This window comes from Cricetulus griseus, chromosome 6 (genome assembly GCF_003668045.3).
Source record: "Cricetulus griseus strain 17A/GY chromosome 6, alternate assembly CriGri-PICRH-1.0, whole genome shotgun sequence".
NCBI lineage: Eukaryota > Metazoa > Chordata > Mammalia > Rodentia > Cricetidae > Cricetulus > Cricetulus griseus.
In genome coordinates this window covers 54,090,012-54,109,001 of record NC_048599.1, presented here as the reverse complement: position 1 = coordinate 54,109,001, position 18,990 = coordinate 54,090,012, and the positions used below count along the sequence as shown (strand labels likewise).

The 18,990-nt window shown below is 40.1% G+C and overlaps 1 protein-coding gene and 1 long non-coding RNA gene across 4 annotated transcripts in view; one reads left to right on the top strand and one right to left on the bottom strand.

The window, feature by feature from the left end:
* Sema6d (semaphorin 6D) overlaps positions 1 to 18,990 on the top strand; it is a 569,391-nt gene that overhangs the window by 339,400 nt on the left and 211,001 nt on the right. The window lies entirely within an intron of this gene.
* The window catches only part of LOC103162672, a 53,726-nt gene continuing 44,255 nt past the window's right edge, over positions 9,520 to 18,990 (bottom strand). Inside the window, exons 5-6 of one of the 2 annotated variants that reach the window (XR_003486554.2) lie at positions 11,225 to 11,438; positions 9,520 to 9,717 (exon numbers count right to left, since the gene is read on the bottom strand). This is a non-coding gene — a long non-coding RNA (uncharacterized LOC103162672). The remainder of the gene's footprint in view (positions 9,718 to 11,224; positions 11,439 to 18,990) is intronic. The other variant, XR_003486555.2, reaches the window with a different exon arrangement.

The following is an 18,990-nucleotide window of genomic DNA, read 5'->3' as shown; positions in this document are numbered from 1 at the left end:
AGCCAATGACAAAAGTTAGGGGGACAAAATATGAATACACAGGACTTTTACATTAGATAAAAGAGAATGCCACAAGCACAGGACCTGGATTCTCAAATGACACAGTGAACTGGTAGGGAAAGAGGAGCAAATGGAATGAGAAAGAGGATGCTGAACTCCATATGAATTTTGGGTTCCTTGCCTTTGATTTTGCCTTTGTACCTTCATGCTCCTAATGCAAAAGGACAAATGTTTGAGCGAGACTGAGACTCTTTACCTCCTCTCACATCTGAGACTGTGTGCTGTTCTCTGCATACATTTGTCTGTGGAGGCTGTGGTATCTATCAGCATCTATTAAAACTAGAGGAACAAAAAGAAAGCTTCTTTAAGCAGAGCTAAATATTAAGAGCCACAGTAAATGCATAAGAATTATGAGAGATGTCATCAAAACCATGTAATCATATTGCTTTAAAATTGAAAGACATAAATAAAAGTGAACTTACGTATGACTAGTAGACATGGAAATTTGAAAAACAATGTGACCCTATGTATCAAAAGCTAAATAAAAAAGTGCATCCATTCCAATATGGTAATCACTTGTGAGATTCAAATTACGAAAAATAGGATAAAGAAAAAGAAACCAAAAGCATGGAAGTGTTTGTCTCAGCATTGTGTACTCATAGTGAGATACTGGATACCACTGAAGTACCCAGAGTAGAAGAATAGTGAATCGTGATGTAGCCATTCAAGAGAAAAATTTACAACCTCTTAAAATGATGGCCAAGTTTAGGCAGTCATGTTGGAAAGACTTCATGGATGTAGCTTCTGACATTTCAAGGAGACACATCTCACAGAAAATTCCCTGTTCCTCTGGCTTTTACAGTCTTGCTGCCTTCTCTTCCACAGATCCCTGAGCTACAGGTGTGGTAGTTGTGGTGGAGATGTGTCGGTTGGGAACATGCTCCATAAGTGCATTCGGATCAGTTGTGTTTTCTATAAGGAGCTCTGTCTGTTATAAAGAGAAATTTCCTTGATGACTTGTTGAGGGGTGAGACCTATACTTCTCTGTGGATGGGTGGACAAATATTGAGAGTGTAATTAGGGACTCTGTTGGTTTAGTAAGGTGGAAGTTTTAGATTCTCCAAAATCTGTGACTTCACTAGTCCTGGATAGATGGCTTGGTTTCCAGTACCACATAGAACGAAGCATGGATGACACCAATAAACATGCTAACATGGAAGAGAAAAGAGAAAACATGCTAACATGGAAGAGAAAAGAAGCTGGGCACAGGAGTGCATACATGCTATCCTTGGCACTTGGAAGGCAGAGGCAGGAGACTGGAGAGTTGGAAGCTGGTCTAGGCTACATAGTGAGACCTTGTCTCCAAAACCAAAGTTTCTTAGTTACAAGAAACTAAGGAAAGTTGGAGAAAACATCTTCCCAGAAAAAATAAGAGCACACTAATTGGTTGTCCAATACGGAATGATTAACTCTGAAAACATACATACGAGGAACATCACACACACACACACACACACACACACACACACACACACACACACACACACACACACGCTCACTCACCAACAACTAAAGGAAAAAGAGGCCATAAATTTGAAAGAGAAAAGGGGGGATACAAAGGACAGCTTGGAGGGAAGGAAGTAGAGGGAGAAATAGATGCTGTAACTATTATCTCAAAAACTAAAAACAGCGCTAAAGGTAAATGATGGTCAAGGATTCTAAGTAGCAGCCCTAAGTACAATAAAGAGTATTTAGAAAACCGCAGCATGTGCATACAGTTGTATAAGAATAGAATGGACTTTAGCAGTAACAAAACTTGTAGGGGCAATGACAAATTGGCTTCATAGAAGATATGAGAGGAGGTGATTGTTTTTCACGGCTCATGGTTCTTATTGCAGCTTTCAACATTGAAAAAGTAAGAGAAGGTGAACTTAATGCTTATCAACAATATTGCACGAATGCACGCACACATGTGCAAATGTGCACACACATACCACATAGCACAGAACCAAGCAGTGTGATATGCATCCCTGTCCATGCTCATGTACATATATAACATTTACCAGAGGCAATAACATGCTTGAATCTTAAATTCAAACTGGGGTTGTTTAGAAAAGAAACTTCCTGGACTGAGGAAGTGTGACTAGGAGACATTCTCCGAGCAAAGAATTCAATCAGGGTCATGACATGGAGACTGACTTGATTTTCTTTCACACTGGGAACCTGTTTCAATTTTATGCCCTGAGTCACAGACTCTTTCAAAAGTTGCAGGTGAAATTACTTAAAAATTTGTAACACTTCAAATGACAGTTTTGGAGCTCTAAAGAGCATAAATATTTTTACTTTATCACATAATTGCCTCTAACTACCCAGTTAATTTAACTATACAGCTGCAAAATTGTTTTCTAAAGTGATGATTTCCTGGTGGGCTGCATAAAACACCTTCAGTCCACACCCACACCCATCAGCCTGTCACCTTTTCCTTTCTGCTGGCATGTTATAGCCCTGCAAATAGCTCACATTTCCTGCCTGGAAGAACTCTTTTAAAGCCACTGATGTATTGGACGAGTGGATACTGAACTTGAAAGAGAGAACACCAAGGCAGGTAAAAGGGCTTTAACATCATGATTAGAGATGATGTCAAAATTGTGTTTGGGGTACAGGGCAGTCTTCATTTAGTGCAAAGTCAAAGCATTTCTTTTCCTATTGTATTTCCATCTTGTTTGATGAAAACAAAAAAAATATTTGTGAATTCCATCTTATTTCTTAAGAACAAGAAAAGTCATAAAATATTTTTTGAACAAACAGATTGTCCTCGGGGGTCTTTTGGAAACCCGGTTCTAAAAAGTCAGTTACCTTTAAGCATGTAGTTAATGGAGACACACAAGCCCCAACGGAGGAAACAGCCTCAGGATAGGGCACTACAAGTGTACAGCACTTTTAGAAACCTACTTTAGAGAAACAGAGGTAATCCAGAGAGTGAGCAGAAGAGAAAGATGAAGTGAGGCCACGTACAGAAAAGTGTGGGAAGGAAGTCAAATCCCACCTGAGTTCATCCGCACAACAGCAGCCCCTTCTTCTCTTGGTCCTCCCATGTGCTACTGTGACTGAGAAAGCTGACCAACACCGGGTATGGGGGAGGAAGTATTTGAACTCCAGTACTCCTCTAACTTGAGTCCATCTTCCTAACTTTCCTGAATAGTTACAAGACAAGAGGCAGGGCACTGTGCTTCCGTGGGTGGGAGGAAAGGGTGAAGAGATGTGGGTGCAGGTTATACAAGGGAGAGGAAATTAACTACTATAGGTGGCACACATGATGGTTAACACTCTCAAAATGGTATTCTATGTATAAGGGGTTGCCACGGGGAGACATACAGAACCAAATCAGGGTAGTATAGATTTGTCTAGGAGTGAACCTATCCATGTAGATCAAAATTGCAAACCAATGACTTCAACATGCAGCCCTCCTTTCACCCGAAATCTCTATTTTTATCGTCTGTCATACTACCATTCATCTTTAGCAAGACTTTTGGCTGCATATCCAAACCTAAAGTAACGCTCGGAGAATGAGCAGTGGCATGACACTGGAGATGGATGCACAGAACCTTTAATTCCTCCACTGTGTACTACTGCAGGTGCCATCAATGGCAGATCACAGGCAAGGTTCTGTTTTGGTTGTGACAGTTATGTGTGTTTTCTCTCATAAGTCATCAGCAAGAAGGAGATACAGCAAAGGTGTCACGTACTTAGAGGGACTACAGTGAGTCCAGGGTGAAACCAAACCCAGTGGGGCTCAGTCCAGGATAAATGATCTGTAATTATAAATGAAGACTAGACTCGCACATATTTTTACTCTGATTGAAAACTGCTTTACACCCCATAAGTAGGCAACATTTTTTGGCATGTGAAATCTGGCATCCTAACAGGCCCACTTTAAATACCAGTCCTTGATCTATGTGCAGAGAATGGATGCACCAATGCTCACATACAGCAGGTGGATGTGGCCGCGAGCCACCTCCCAAGCAGGATGCTGAGCTGCTGTTGATGAGTGAGATCCTGATTTGCATAGTCTATGAACTGTAAGGTTTTCTGGACCTTGCCTTACCTCCCTCAAGACTGTTCCATCAGTAGTTCACAGGATGCTCACAGCTGAGTATCATCCTCTGCCTCCCAGCACTCTACTTCATCCTCCCAAATCTGCTCTCAGCCACTCCTGAATTCCCACTTCCAAACATCAGACACCAATTGTCCAGGGCAAACCAGTTCAGTTTCTTCCTCTAATATGCTAATGACAAGTCTCATTAGGACACTGCTTCTGGGCAACATATTGTATTTTGATACCTCTCATTGTTTTAACCTGAAACAGTAGAATGAGTAATATGAGCTATGCGACCACTTCTCACAAATACAAGAATGTTATAGCAGGGATGGAATGAGCTACTTTCTTATTTGTATGTCAAAACACCAAATCAAAGCAACCAAATGAAGGACGGGTTTATTTCAGCTCATGGCTTGAGGGTACACAGTGGCAGGAAGGCATGGTGGTGGCTGGTCACGTTGGATCTGCAGCCAGGAGGCAGAGACAGGTACATTCTGGTGCCAGCTGGATTTCTGCTTCTCCCTCTTCATTCAGCCTGGCATGGATGCCCACATGATGGTATACCCACTCAGGGATGGTCTTCCCTGATCAATTAAACCTCTCTGGAAGCACCCTCACAGGCACACCCAGAAGCAATCCTATTAATACAATAGGTATTTGTAAGTCCATCACCTTAACACCGAATAGTAACCCTCCTTCCGGGGTGGCTCTCAAAATGCACTAAGCATTAGAATCATATAGGAAAGTTATTAAACTCAAGTTGCTGATTCAGAAAATCTGCCCACATTTAAAAGCCACCAGGATAGATCTTGGAGCACTATTGGTCAACATGGTTGATGAATATAATTTGGGTGACACTCTTTGGGAGCCATACAGATTCTTTCATTGTAGTCATTATAACTTATCTACTTCGATCAGCAATCCAGACCCAAAAATAACAGGAAAAATTCTAGTTCAGTAGCTGATGGTAGCCTCTGGCCCCTTATCACTCATATGTCAGGATGACCCTAGTCAACACATCCTTCCTACAATACAGACTGACTGTGCATTGTGTCAGGGAGATGAAAGACTTCATTAGGAGCCAAGCCTCCTACAAAAATAGAAGTGCTACATTAATGCTTCCCATTGGTGTTGGCACACACCTTACATGTTTTATTTTTAATTGGTATTCACTGTTATGCTTTTAAAATTTATTTATTGCACAAACAACACAATAATAGCTTTACTAGGAATTCAAAGGGGAGAGGGAAATTATTCTACAATTCCACCACACCAACAAATTTCCATTTCCACATTTAGACTCTCTTCCAAATACTCTCCATATACAGACATAATTCTTCCTGCTTATAATCACAGCATGGATAAGTTGTATTCTCTGCTTTTTCTGCTTAACACTATAATTATGTATAATAAATAGCAAAGATAATCACATGAGACAGACCAGGAAATGAATTTTGTGAGGATTTCATATCAAAATGCACATTTGTTTCTGTTGCTTATTTGCATGTGAGATACCCAGTGTGCACTACTTATGCAATATCGAAGAAAGCTATTTCTTGGCTTTCCCACTGTTCTGGTCATTGTCGGTAGGCTGTGTTATAGATGTGTTCAGCATGGATGACTTCCTAAAGATATTATGACCACCCAGAACTCACTGAGAAGAGTTAGACAAAGTCCCTGTGCTATCTAGTTTTTATGTCAACTTGACACAGCTATAGTCACCTGAGAGGAGGAAACCTCAGTTGAGAAAATGCCTCATAAGATGGGGCTGTGGGTAGGCCTGTAGGGCATTTTCTTAATCAGTGACTAATGTAGGAGGGCCCACTCTGGGATGGTGGTCCTGGGTTCTATAGGCCAAATAAACTCTCTCCTCCTGAGATTGCTTTTGGTCACGATGTTTCATCACACTAATAATGACCCTAATTAAAACAGTCCATTCTCTAACCACTAACCTCTGTTATGCAGCTTTCCTTTGCAGCAGGGGCCTAATACAGGGCTAGGGCTACATGTTTACTTTCTCATGATGCCAAAGGAGAAGGGGTGGCAAATGATAGTGAAGGATTGTTGATTGTCTTCAGTGCATCCAAAGTCAAAATCAAGTCTGAAAGTGTTAGCCCAGGATGTTAAGTGCAGAGGATATCAAGTGCCAAAATCCTGCCCTTACCTGTTGCCAGCTATGTGACTGGTGTGTCATTTAGTCATTTAGTTTTGAGGACCTCATCACTAAAATGCATATAGCTATGCTTAGTTTACGAAGGGCTATCATGATTACACAAGACATGAGGAGCATTTGCAAGAAGCAACCACATAATACAATTCTCAACAAGTGAAAGTTGCAGTACTCTACACACTTGTGGAGTCAGTACAGCTCAGAGGGGAGAATGGGTGAAAGACAAGATGCCCAGGAGAAATTCTATAGAGTTTTCTATGCAACATTGTTGTGTCTATCTCTGTCAATGTCCACCTGGCAGCAGGTACTTCCTTAGCTTTGTCTTGCAAAGTACCCTCCCACCTCTTAAGATAAAAGTACAGATTTGATAGTCTGCTACTTAATTCCTGATTTACTTTTTCTTTTTTTTTTAAATTTGAGACTAGTATGCTCTGAATCATCAACAACCTTACAAACATAGAGCCCTGCCATTAAGTCCAAAGAAAAAGATGTATATAAGCCTTTGCTTGAAGTTGATGTCTTGGGCACTGCCTTCATTAAGTACAGCTTGAATATGGCCTGCATTAACTGGCTAATGCTTGGCCCCCTGCCAAGTGCACTGAAGTCAGCTTGAATTGCAACCTCTATAACAGATGAACCGAGGACTCACTACTGCCCTCATCAAGCAGAACTGATACTATCATTAAAGTTTAGTAGCTATACACTTCATAGAGAATGGGGTTCATTTGTTCCCTGTTTGTGTTAGGGAAATCACATCAGGTTTGCATTTTCTTGTTGGTTTTAAATTTACTCCCTTGTTAAGGCCAGTCAATACATTGGAGTCTAGTAACGTCTTTTCATCAAAGAAAGAGCTTGGTTTGTTAGACCTGGTAACTCTGCATTAGAGCAGTCCTGTTAATTTGTGACTCACCACTGAATGCAAGGTCAGCTGTTCTGTTGGTAAGGAAAGGATACCAGTGCAAAACACTCGATATAAAGAAAAGTACTAAAGGAAACTTGGAATTCTAATGAAACATGTGGTTGTTGAAGCTATATTTGAAGCCTGACATCCAGAAATCTCACCCACAGACCTCAGGGAACTGGTATGAAAAAGGACAACAGTTTGAGTTTCCTTCCAACATTGTCTCTTGAATTGTATGGAATTCTGTCCATTTCAACCACTGCATTTTATAAACTGAGTAAAATATGAAGCCTTAAGGAGCTCATGCATTCATTCTATGAGTACCAAGTCTATTACATCATTACATCCAACCCATGAGAATGAGATTTCAGAGACAAATCTCTGCCCAAAGAGGATACACAAACTAAATAAGAAAAGTAATGTACATAAAAGTTCATAGTGCAGGACAGAAAATGCAAATAGCATAGGCAGTAGATATCAATTGCTAATATTCAAGGAGGAAATGAGGAAAGGATCCTTGAACAAAGTTGTCAACACAGACTTGAAAAGTAAGGTGAACTAAGCAAAAGTTCATGGAGTCAAGAGAATATATATATATATATATATATATATATATATATATATATGTTACAAACTTTTCTAAAAGCATAGGATACCATTACCCATCAGGCAAACATTCAATAGAAATTATTCAATTCAACCTACTAACTCTAAATAGTGCACTGGCTACACACACACACACACAGGAGAGTATGTGAATGTATTATATGAGATATACATATATATTACAATAAAATCTGTGGGACATTTCAAATAGCATTTTTGTTTCTGCCTTCAGTAAGTATCATTTTCCTGTGGGCATAACACAAAATAGTGCACAAAATAATAGTTAGGAGATGAAAGTAATGTTATCAATATAATCCCTAAAAGTAATGGCAGAGGTTTGAACCCAAGAATAAAAAAGGGGAAGCCAGAGTGGGGTGAGTAATTAGGAAGACTTTATAGAGAACAATTATCTTGTGAAGTCTATAGTAGCAAATGGTTCGTGGACGGGAAGTTATGTCATCCAGCCATTGCCAGAGAATTTGTTGTTTTCTGTGACTAAGTTGAGCATTTGGTACAGAAAGTTTCTATCCATTTTGTTTGGCTAAGCCAACTCCAGAATTAATTTAGCCTATCTACCAAGCTGCTGGAACCAAGAGTTTCTGGAAAATAGAATCGTTTTAAGGATGCCATACAACCAATATACAGTGCTGAGGAAATCAAAGATAAGATTTAGAAAGAGTTGAAAAGAAAGCATTCTCTTCAAGCGTAACAGAACAGAGATATAAGCAGTCTCCCTCCACCAAAATAACTGTAAAACAAAAACAAAAAAACAAAAACAGAAACAATCTTTAAAGGCAGACAAAAATATAAGAACCATTTGGTCAGAAAGAACACATCAGGAAAAAGCAGACGACAGACTTCTTTAAAGTGCAGCTCCCATCTCCTTACTGCTCCGTTAGCTCATGGGACCCAGCCGGCTTTCCATCCGTGCTGGAGAATGGCATGTATTAGAACACTGACAACTAATACAATCAGCTTAGAAGCAAACCTTGTAGCTCTGAGGCCTCGTCCTCCTAATGCTGAAGTCCTGTCCTAAAGAAGCCATGAATTACACTAGATAGATAAAAAAAATTTTGTAGGCAGTTCTGGGAGGTGAAGTAAGCATAGGGAGATGACTGTGTGCTCTGCATATGCATAGGATTAACTGGAAAGTAGTTCCAATGTACAGGAAAGACCAGAGGAAATTCAAGGTACCCAGAAATGCCTAGTCAACTGAACACTCACACACTCCTGCATTCTCATAAGAAACAGAAGACAGCCCAGAAGGAGGCAAAAGAATCAACTTGAAAATAGCCTAAAGTTTGAACATGTTTCCAAGTCTGTACCCAGGTCCACTAGAAGAATGGAAGCCATGCATGCTCAAGAGATTCCAAAATAACTTTTGGCTAACATTTCCCTGAACTCTGACTTCCACAAATACAGGGATGATTCCTAGGGAGTTGCCTGGAAAGCACAAATATCAATAACACTGAGTAGGGACACTGGTAGCCTACAGACAACAGGGACTTTAGATGTAGCTTACTTAAATTACTAGGCAAAGAAAACAAGAACAAAATGTCAGTTTTTAAGCATGAATCAGATCCCAAAGTTTCCCCAGTGCCTTGTCTAAAGTGCATTTGTCCAAACATCTCAAAACCTAACTGCAGGAAACTGTGTGCATAGTCAGAGGAGAAAGCATTGTTCATACAGAGGGTTTCTGATTGTCACTAGATTTTTGGATTCAACAGAAAAGAAAGTCAATACTACTTTTTAAAGATAGATTTAATGGGGCTACAGGCATTGCTCAATGGATAAGAGAACTGGCTGATCTTCCAGAGGACCTGGGTTCAAGTCCCAGACCTCACATAGAGGTTTACCACTGCCTGTAACTCTGTGGCTAGGGGACCAAACACCCTCATGTGGACTCCACAGGCATTGTATTCACACGGTGCATATACATACCTGCAGGCAAAACACATAATAAAACAATAAAACACAAAATAAAATCAAATTACATTATAAATAAAAATAAATATATAAATTTGACGAAGTAAATAAAGTTTAAACTTTCTTTAAATGAAGAAATCCTGGTGACAATTATTGAACAAATAATTTGTAAAAAGTAGGAATTACTAGAAACGAACAAGGAATTCTAGAGTTAAAAACACAGTATCTGAAATTAAAGCATTTAAAAAAGAGATGAAAAATATATTTGAGGTGGAAAGAGAAAATTATGATGGTGAGGACAAATCCCCTGAGACCCCCCAATCTGGAGAAGATGGAGTCTAAGTTTGAAGAAAACAGTCTCAAAACACCATGAAGCAACATGAAGCATAGGACCACAGGAGTTCTACAGGAGGGAAGAAAATGACAAGGATGTGGATTGGAACATGGACATCAACTGTATGTGAAAAATCCTCTATCTCTCTCAGGACCTGTGAATGACTGTTTTCAAAACAAGCATCTTTGATGGCAAGTTCATATGGGACTGTTAGCCCATGTCCTCTGTGGCTGGTGCTCTTCTTCAGTTGACTTTGGGCACTAGGAAAGGCATGTGGAGAGTAAAGGTGATAGGATCCACAGAGGACAGGTAACACCTAGGCAAGGTGAAGCCGAGGGAAAGGCATGAACAGATTTTCCCCGCATCCCCACAGGAGTCAACCCTGTCAGGAACTCAGTTTCACTATTATAACTTTACCAGTGTGAGGGACCATGTTTGTATTGTTGATGCTATTCTGTGCATGCCATGCTGTTACAGGAAACTAACAAAGGGCAGAAAAAATTAAGGAAATAATTAATTTTTAACATAGGCTGCCATTTAGCCCACCATGGCCTCAGACTTCTATAGCCCAAGATGACACTGAACTTCTGAGCCTCCTGCTCCCCACCTCACAGACATTTAAACAGTGCTGAGGATCAAACCCTTGCTAATGAATGCCTGAAATACCAGGACTCAAAGACTATGGTGGGATGATAACTATTTTGAGGCAAGTATGGGTTACATGATTAAATCTGCTTTAAAAACCAAACTAAATAAAAATAAATAATAATTAAAAATATGTACAAGCTTCCTTAAATAAAAACTACAAATTTGTTGGAAAATATTTCAAAGATATGACCAAAAAGAGAATTTTCCCATTAAAATAATATTTTATTGATTTTTTGAGAATTTCATACAATGTATTTTGATCATGTTCACCTCCTCCTCTCATCCTTCTAACTTTACCAGATCCATCCCATCCCATTTCCACCACTCCCTCCCAACTTCATTTTTGTTCTCTCTCTCTGTCTCTCTCTCTCTCTCTCTCTCTCTCTCTCTCTCTCTCTGTCTGTCTGTCTCTCTCTGTCTGTCTCTCTCTCTGTCTCTCTGTCTCTCTCTCTCTGTCTCTCTCTCTATCGCTCTCTCTCTCTCTCTCTCTCTCTCTCTCTCTCTGTGTGTGTGTGTGTGCGCGTGTGAGTAATAACTCACCAAAATCCAACGTCTGCTGCCCCATATCCTCATGGGTATGGAAATATTCATTGGAACATGGTTGACCTACCAGGAGATACACACTTGGAGGAAATTGTTTCTCCTTCCAGAATCTATCAATTGTCAATAGCTTCTCACATCATAATGGGGTTGTTCTTGTGCTCCTCCAACTTCAGGTTGGGAATGTTGAATGGCTTGATCTTGGGCAGGTCTTCTGCAGGCAACCACAGATGCTATGAGTTTGAGTACAGTAATCCTGTCATGCCCAGAGGACATTCTTTCACTCTAGTCCTCCATGACCTCTGACTAGTTATGCTCTCTCTCAGTTTACCCAGGAAATCTTAACTATTTTCCCTTTCCTGGGGCCCTCCATGTGTGTCCCTCTTAGGGTCTTCACCTAGCTGCTCTAGGATTGTGGATTGGAACCTGGCTATCCTTTGCTTTATATCTAGTATCCACTTATGAGTGAGTGCATACCATGTTTGTCTTTCTGGATCTGGGTTACTTCACTCAGGATGGGTTCTTCTAGTTCCATCCATTTGCATGCAAGTTTGAAGCTGTGATTGTTTTTTATTGCTCAGTAATAATCTATTGTGTAAAAGAGGAAGGACTGGGGCTAGTATATAACATGAAAAACATTAATTAAAAAGGAAGAAGAAGAAAATCTTTATGCTCAAAAAATATTCTTTATGCTCCTTCACCCTCAATGGTCCCTTGGCCTTAGGGTTGGGGTGACATAGTGTTCCATTTGTGGCTCAGATTTCCCCTTTCACTTATTCTCTGAATGTTGAAACGAGAGTTCTCAGAAAAATACAAATATTTAAGAAATACTTTTAAAGGTGTTTGGTATGCTTAGCCATTGAGGAAATACAAATTAAAACCACTTTGAGATTTCATCTTACCCCAGTCAGACTGGGTAAGATTAAGAAAACAAGAGACAACAAGTCCTGGTGAGGATGTGGGGAGCAGGAACCCTCATACACTATTGGTGGGAGTGCAGATTGGGGCATCCACCTATTTGTATGGCTGTTCCTCAAAAAACTACAAATAGATTTCTCATATGACTCAGATATACCACTCCTGGGAACAACAAGGATTCTATTTCCTACTACAGGATGCGGACATGCTCATTCATGTTCATAACTGCTGCAGTCACAATAGCTGGTCCCTTAGGACAGCGTAGCTGTCTATCAGCCAATGAATGAACAACTAAAATGTGATACCTACGACGATGGCATTTTATTCAGCTACAAAGAAAACGAAAATTTGCAGGTAAATGACTGGAGCTGGAAGATAGTATTCTGAGTGAGGTAACACAGACCTAGAAAAAATTTAAGTATTTTCATATATTTGTGTATATGTGTGTGGTTCATATGTTTGTTTATAAAAGAGTATAATTGGGGTTACCCTACCCAGGTGATAATGCTCCCCCAGAAGCCATAGGCTGCCAAATAAGAAGTCCAGTACCAAGTGCAGGACACCTTCCCTTCAGTTTTTGGTTGGGGTGTGCCAGAGACCCTCAAAACAATGCAGACAGCAGCCATTGCTCTTGGTTATGCACCAAAACTTGATGGTCCAACTCTGTTGCTGAAGAGACCACATAGTTTAGTCAGAAGATTTAAAGAAATCAAGCTGGACTGACTTGAAAGTTTCCTTGCCTGCTGGCTAGCTATCATAGTACTATGAGGTGTTGTGCAGGCTGCTGGTGAAGAGAAGTCATTAATTGTCTTAACTCAGGTGTGTGAACTACAATAATAGCTGGAGTAGCAAGATTTATCCATGAGTGCTACAGTGGTGTGGATGTTATGGGGTAACCAACTGCTTTCTGGTTGGATCCAAGGTCTACTCATCAGTAGCATAAACATGACAAACACTGTGAATCTTGCCAGGAACCAATGGTTGGGGAGCTCACAGGTTCCAGGGATAAATCCACTCATATTATTCTGCTGGACTACATAGTATCAAACTACTGTCTGAAGTCCTTTCTCTGAACCAGCAGATTAGTGCAGCTCTCAGACATCATCAGGGGTCTGTGCAAGGGACAATGGTTAATGCAGACTCACAACAGAATGCTTCATTTTATAGACCTGAAGAATCAATACTTTTATGATGCCATTTATCACCAAATTGATCTATATGTTCAGTGCAACTTTTCAAATGTCGTTAGGATAATTTGAAAAATAGAAATTTGAAAACTTATCCCAAAATGTAGTAGAATACTAGCAAAACAAAGAACAATTGGATGCCTGACTTCCTACTGTGAGAATATCAAAAGCCACAGTAATTAAGTTAGAATTTATATAGAGATAGACAAGCAGCAAGCAAGAGTCCAGAAAGTGTGTGTGTGTGTGTGTGTGTGTGTGAGAGAGAGAGAGAGAGAGAGAGAGAGAGAGAGAGAGAGAGAGAGAGGAGAAATTGCAGCATGACTAGGAAGGAAATTCAGCAGTCTTCTCAGTAGGCTGCAACATCTAGACATACGTTTGTAACACTAAGAGTCAAATAAAAGGCACAATAGATCTGAAATATAAAACACCAAGAAGAAAATCTTCCTGAGCTGTGGCCAATCAATGAGCTCCCTGATCCACACAAAAAGAAAAGCCATAAAAGAAAAAAGTGACAAATGAGATTTATTAGAAGTAATGTGCATTTATGACTGGGAAGGTGGCTCATTGGGTAAGAGCACTTCTTCAAGCCCAAAGACCTGAGTTTGAATCCTCAGACCCATGTTTAGTTTCTTGTTTGTCTGTTTGTTTTTTTATATCTGGGCATACTAACAATTACCTATAAGCCCAGTACTAGGGGACAGAAATGAGTAGATACAAAAAAAAAAAAAGAGTAGCCATCCAAGCTAGACAAAACAGTCAGTTTCCAGCTCAGTGAGATAGCCTGTCTCAAGGCAAAACAGCAGAGAGCAATAATGGAAAGGCATTCAGCATATTGCTCTGGCCTCCCATGCATTCACGTGGGCACACACAACACACTCACATACATACACTACATATTATAACACCATGCACACACACACACACACACACACAGAGAGAGAGAGAGAGAGAGAGAGAGAGAGAGAGAGAGGGAGAGAGAGAGAGAGAGGGAGGGGGAGAGAGAGAGAGGGAGGGAGAGGGGCATTTAAATAACTGTATTTAAACATACATTTAAAACAGAGTGAAAAGCTCAGCTACAAGAAAAATCAAAAGTTTCACATCTACTGTGCTGGCTAGTTTGTGCCAACTTGATGCAAGCAAGAGTTATTTAGAAAGAGGGAACTTCAGCTGAGAAAATGGCCCTATGGGCAAGTCTGGTATGTTTTCTTGATGGATGAGTGCCCTATCCACTGTGGATTTTTTTCATCTCTGGATTGGCGGTCCTGGGAGCTGATAAAACCATGAGGAACCAGCCAATAATCAGGTCTCTCCATGGCCTCTGCAGCAGCTCCTTTCTCCGGACTCTGCACTGCTTGGGTTCCTGTCCTGATTTTCCTCAATGTGGTACTATTACCAGGAAGTGTAAATGAAACAATTCCTTTCCTCCCCAAGTTGATTTTAGTCATGGTATTTTTCTGTTTGTGTGGTTGGTTGGTTTTTCAAGACAAAGTATCTCTGTTTAACAGTCCTGGAACTCACTTTGTAAATCAGGCTGGCCTCGACTCACAGAGATCTGCCTGCCTCTGTTCTGAAGTTCTGGGATTAAAGCTGTGTCCAACCATTGCCTGGCTAGTCATGGTGTTTTACCACAGCAATAGACACCCTAATTTACATCTGTTCTGCAGTGAATAAACAATGCAGTGACAAAGAGATATACATATGGCCAGTAATCAAATGACAATATGCATTATTAGTAACCAGGGAAATACAAAGTGAAGTCACCACAACAGTGGTTCTGATAAAAATAACCAATAATGCCAAGTGTTTGAACCTGGAAATCATTGGGTGTATAAAGCTGTTTTGCAAACAGTAATCCAATTTCTCTACAACGTAAAGTTTTCATTAAACTATGCAAATTTTCTAATCTACAAGAGAAATTAAAACACATGCCCAAGCAATGACTTGATTGAGAATATTACAGATTTACTCACAGTAGCCAAAGATTAGAAACGCAAAGACTAGATCAAACTCTCATCAGCTGATTCAAGCTACCCAGCTTTATAAGTGCCTGAAAATCACTGAATTGTGTAGCAGAAGAGGTCTTGAAATCCATGAAAAATGTTTAGAAAAGAAAACAACTCAGATTTAGGAAATAACCTGTGGCATTGATACGTCACTCTTCTAAATAAGATATTTTTATTATTTATTTAGTGTGTTTGGGTGTTTTGACTACCTGCTTGTCAGATCCCCTGGAACTGGAGTTACAAACAGTTGTGAGCCACTGTGTATGTGCTGGAGATCAAACCTGATCCTTTAGAAGAACAGCCTGTCCTAACGCTGAGCCATCTCTGCAGCCCTGTAATCAGATATTTTTAAATGCTAAATGCCAATTAGTCCTCATTTGTTTTGTCTGTGCTATAAGAGACGCCTGCTTGCACTCACTGCCATCCACACCCTATCTCCATAAATCATCTCCAAAGCCAGCCACTCCAGAACTTCCTGGATAGATGATCATAGGTTAGCTTCCCTCTACATTTCATTCACAGGTTTCCTCTGCCTTTATCCACTCTCTGTGTGTCTTTGTGTCTCCCCTCTCCTTCTGTCTGCTCCTCCTAAGGGCATCACTAGAGCAGGCAATCAGCCTCACTTACTTTCATGTTTGCAATGTCTCCTAGTACCATAGCTGCCATGTAGGTGCCAGCCAACACTTCCAAGATTACATAGGTTATTTCTTATCAGAAAAGTCCTTGCAACCAGCGGGTTCCTCCAAAATGACTCTGGCTGATGTCCTGTGGCAGAAAGTAATGAAACACCTTACACTGTCCTTCACCCTCTCACAGAGGCTGGTGCTAACAGACAGAATCATTTCCTTTTGGCAAGTATAAATCTGTGGTCAACATCTCATTTGACATACCTCCTTGGAGAGGTTTCTGACCACTATTTTATTATCAGTTCAATTCAATCTGATACTACCTCTGTGATGTCCACAAACAATCCCCTTCATGCTCACTTATCATGTATCCATTCTTGGCACTTTAGTCTAAGTATATATGTCAAAGAATGACCATCACCCTGCCCACAGTGTACTCTGGTCTCTTTGAGAAGAAAAAGCTGTACCCAGAGGTAACCTCAAGGACAGTGGGTGGGGCCAGGGCTTTCTCTATGGGTTCCCTTGCTGGCCCTAGACTGTGGGAACTTAGATAATTAGTCAGACCCTAAGTCTGTTTCTTCATTCTTGATATGATAAGAATTCAGGATATTAATTTGGATCGCCATTCCTTTATCAGCAATTTCAAATTCCAGAAATTTCTCAAAACGGGATCTTTTTAACGAACTCATTTGATGTCAAAACCTGACCTGCTCTGAACTTGGACTTCTGCAAGGTCCTTGCTTGAACTGATGTACACTTTTTATAGTCTTTATCTAATTCCTTAAATGAGGAAAATGCATATTTTTAGACTAAAAAAACCACAGAGATGTATTTGACCACAGGATGCTATGGGGTATTTTCTAATTTATGATACAGACCTTATTGGTTTTCTGAAATTCTAAACCACATGAAATTTGTATTTGGGAGAAACAATTGTGAAATTAATCCTAGGTTTCTTAGAAATGGGATTAAGTGAAATAGTAAATATATAAGTGTATAATGTATTATTTTCTTCTTTTTCCTCACGTTCATCATTATAAAATTCCAGGAAAATAGCACTCAAAATGTACAATATAATTGTTTTTTACAGTTTATTCTGTACAAAGTCTGCAAAATTTGCCATCTTTGTCCTTCCACTCTCTTTTAAGAGCCTCTATTAGCTCAGGCTTCCCTCTTAGCTCTCAGCACTATCACTGTACCACTTTCCCTTTGTTTACAACTGAATTTGAAAATTGAGAACATTTTTAAAATATCACAAAAGAAAGACTAATTATGTAATGAAAGAAGTGGCTTATTTTGCCTGGCTGTAGGCCACCATGGTCACTTCCTTGGCACATGACCTTGGGTTGGTCACATCACCTCACAAAGTCCCAGTTACCTCATCCTCAAAATTGAGATAATGTCTGACAGCTGACAAAGGCAGATGGCTGGATGAGGTCATCTCTTGAGGTCACTTCCAGCTTTATAATCGGTACATTTCTGAGTTTTCAAAAGTCTGAGGACATTCTCAAAGTCCGGATCACAGTGTTTGGACTGTGACCTGCTATACTCTTCGTAAGAGACCCACTTGGTTGGATTCATCCCTGAGAACTAAGAGGTTCTGAGCAGATCGGGGAAGAGGCAGGATGTCCAGAACGTGTGTTCACATGAACTCAAACACGAACCTACTATATGTCATTGAACTACAAAATATACATGTATTAACGATTAAGGCCCCAAGCCAGGCTCCCACATGTATCAGGACAAAAAAAAAGTGTCCCTGGGTTTCCCAGTATGGAAAATACAGAGGATTTCTTTGGCACTATTTTGTAGAGAATTTGCTTTATGTAAGTTAGGGTCTGTTTGAGATGAGAAGCCTATTACGGACAGGAAGTGTGAGTGAGTGTGTCCCAGAGCTCTGCTACACTGAGTTCCCATACAGGTAAAAGGTGGCCAAGACTGGTGTTCTCTGAGATGGCTGTGAGGATCACAAGCTGGAGAGAACCCAGTCAAGTGTCTGTTATGTGATGATCCCCCAGTAGAGACCAACTGTTTAGTGAAGATAAAGGAAGAAAGGAAGATGTGCCTGGGAGAAGAGGGTTCATGCCCTTCTCCCCTTTTGCTCTTTTAGACAAGTGAAGAGAAACAGCTTCTGTGTCTCAGTGGTGAGGTCATGGTTGGAAGCTGAAAGAAATGTTTGGAGTGATTCTCCCACCAGCATGTGGAGTGGCTTGCAGAATACATGCCTGATAGAAAGGACACAAAAGTTGTTCAGGGAATTCCCACTACAGTGTAGTCTTGCATAAGCTTCTACTTTAGATATAATTTTCTACATTTTTTTAAATTTTCTGAGCCTTGCATTGTAGCATGAGTAAACAAAAAATAACGTAAGGGTTAGAAACCAACATTTCAAACTCTGGCCCCTACCTTTGGTGTTATCAGGTAGGCTATTGTGATGGTCAATCTCCATTGATACCTTAATAGGATTTAAAATCACAGAGAAGACAAGCCTCTAGACACTCCCATGAGGGATGATCTAGAGATCAGGTTAGCCTCTGAGCTTGCTTGTGGTGGACCATCTAAATCTGATTAGCTGGAGTGGGAACACTTGCTGAACATGGGTACCATTCCATGGGCTTGGGACCTGACTCCATAACAAGGAAGAATCATTTTCTGTTCCCAGACTACGGATGCAATGTTCCACCCACCTCAAGTTCCAGATGTCATGACGTCCTTGTGATGGGTCTTACCCGAAACTGTGAGCCAAAATAAACTCTTACTAGCCCTCTTAAGTTGCCTTTTGTCAACATACACTTTCACAACAGCAAGACAAGTGATTAATACAGCAATATAAAAAATTCACTAGCCAAGAGGATTTAGCTCCATGAATTAAAACTAAATAAGAATAAACTTTAAAATAGCAATGTTAAAGAGTGCTATAAACAATTTAAAAAATAATTGTATCAATTAAAGTTCCTCAGACCTCAGCCTTTCTGATTGCTACTCTGAGTTCATGATCCTAAAATTTTCTTCCTCTAAAATGCAAATATCTA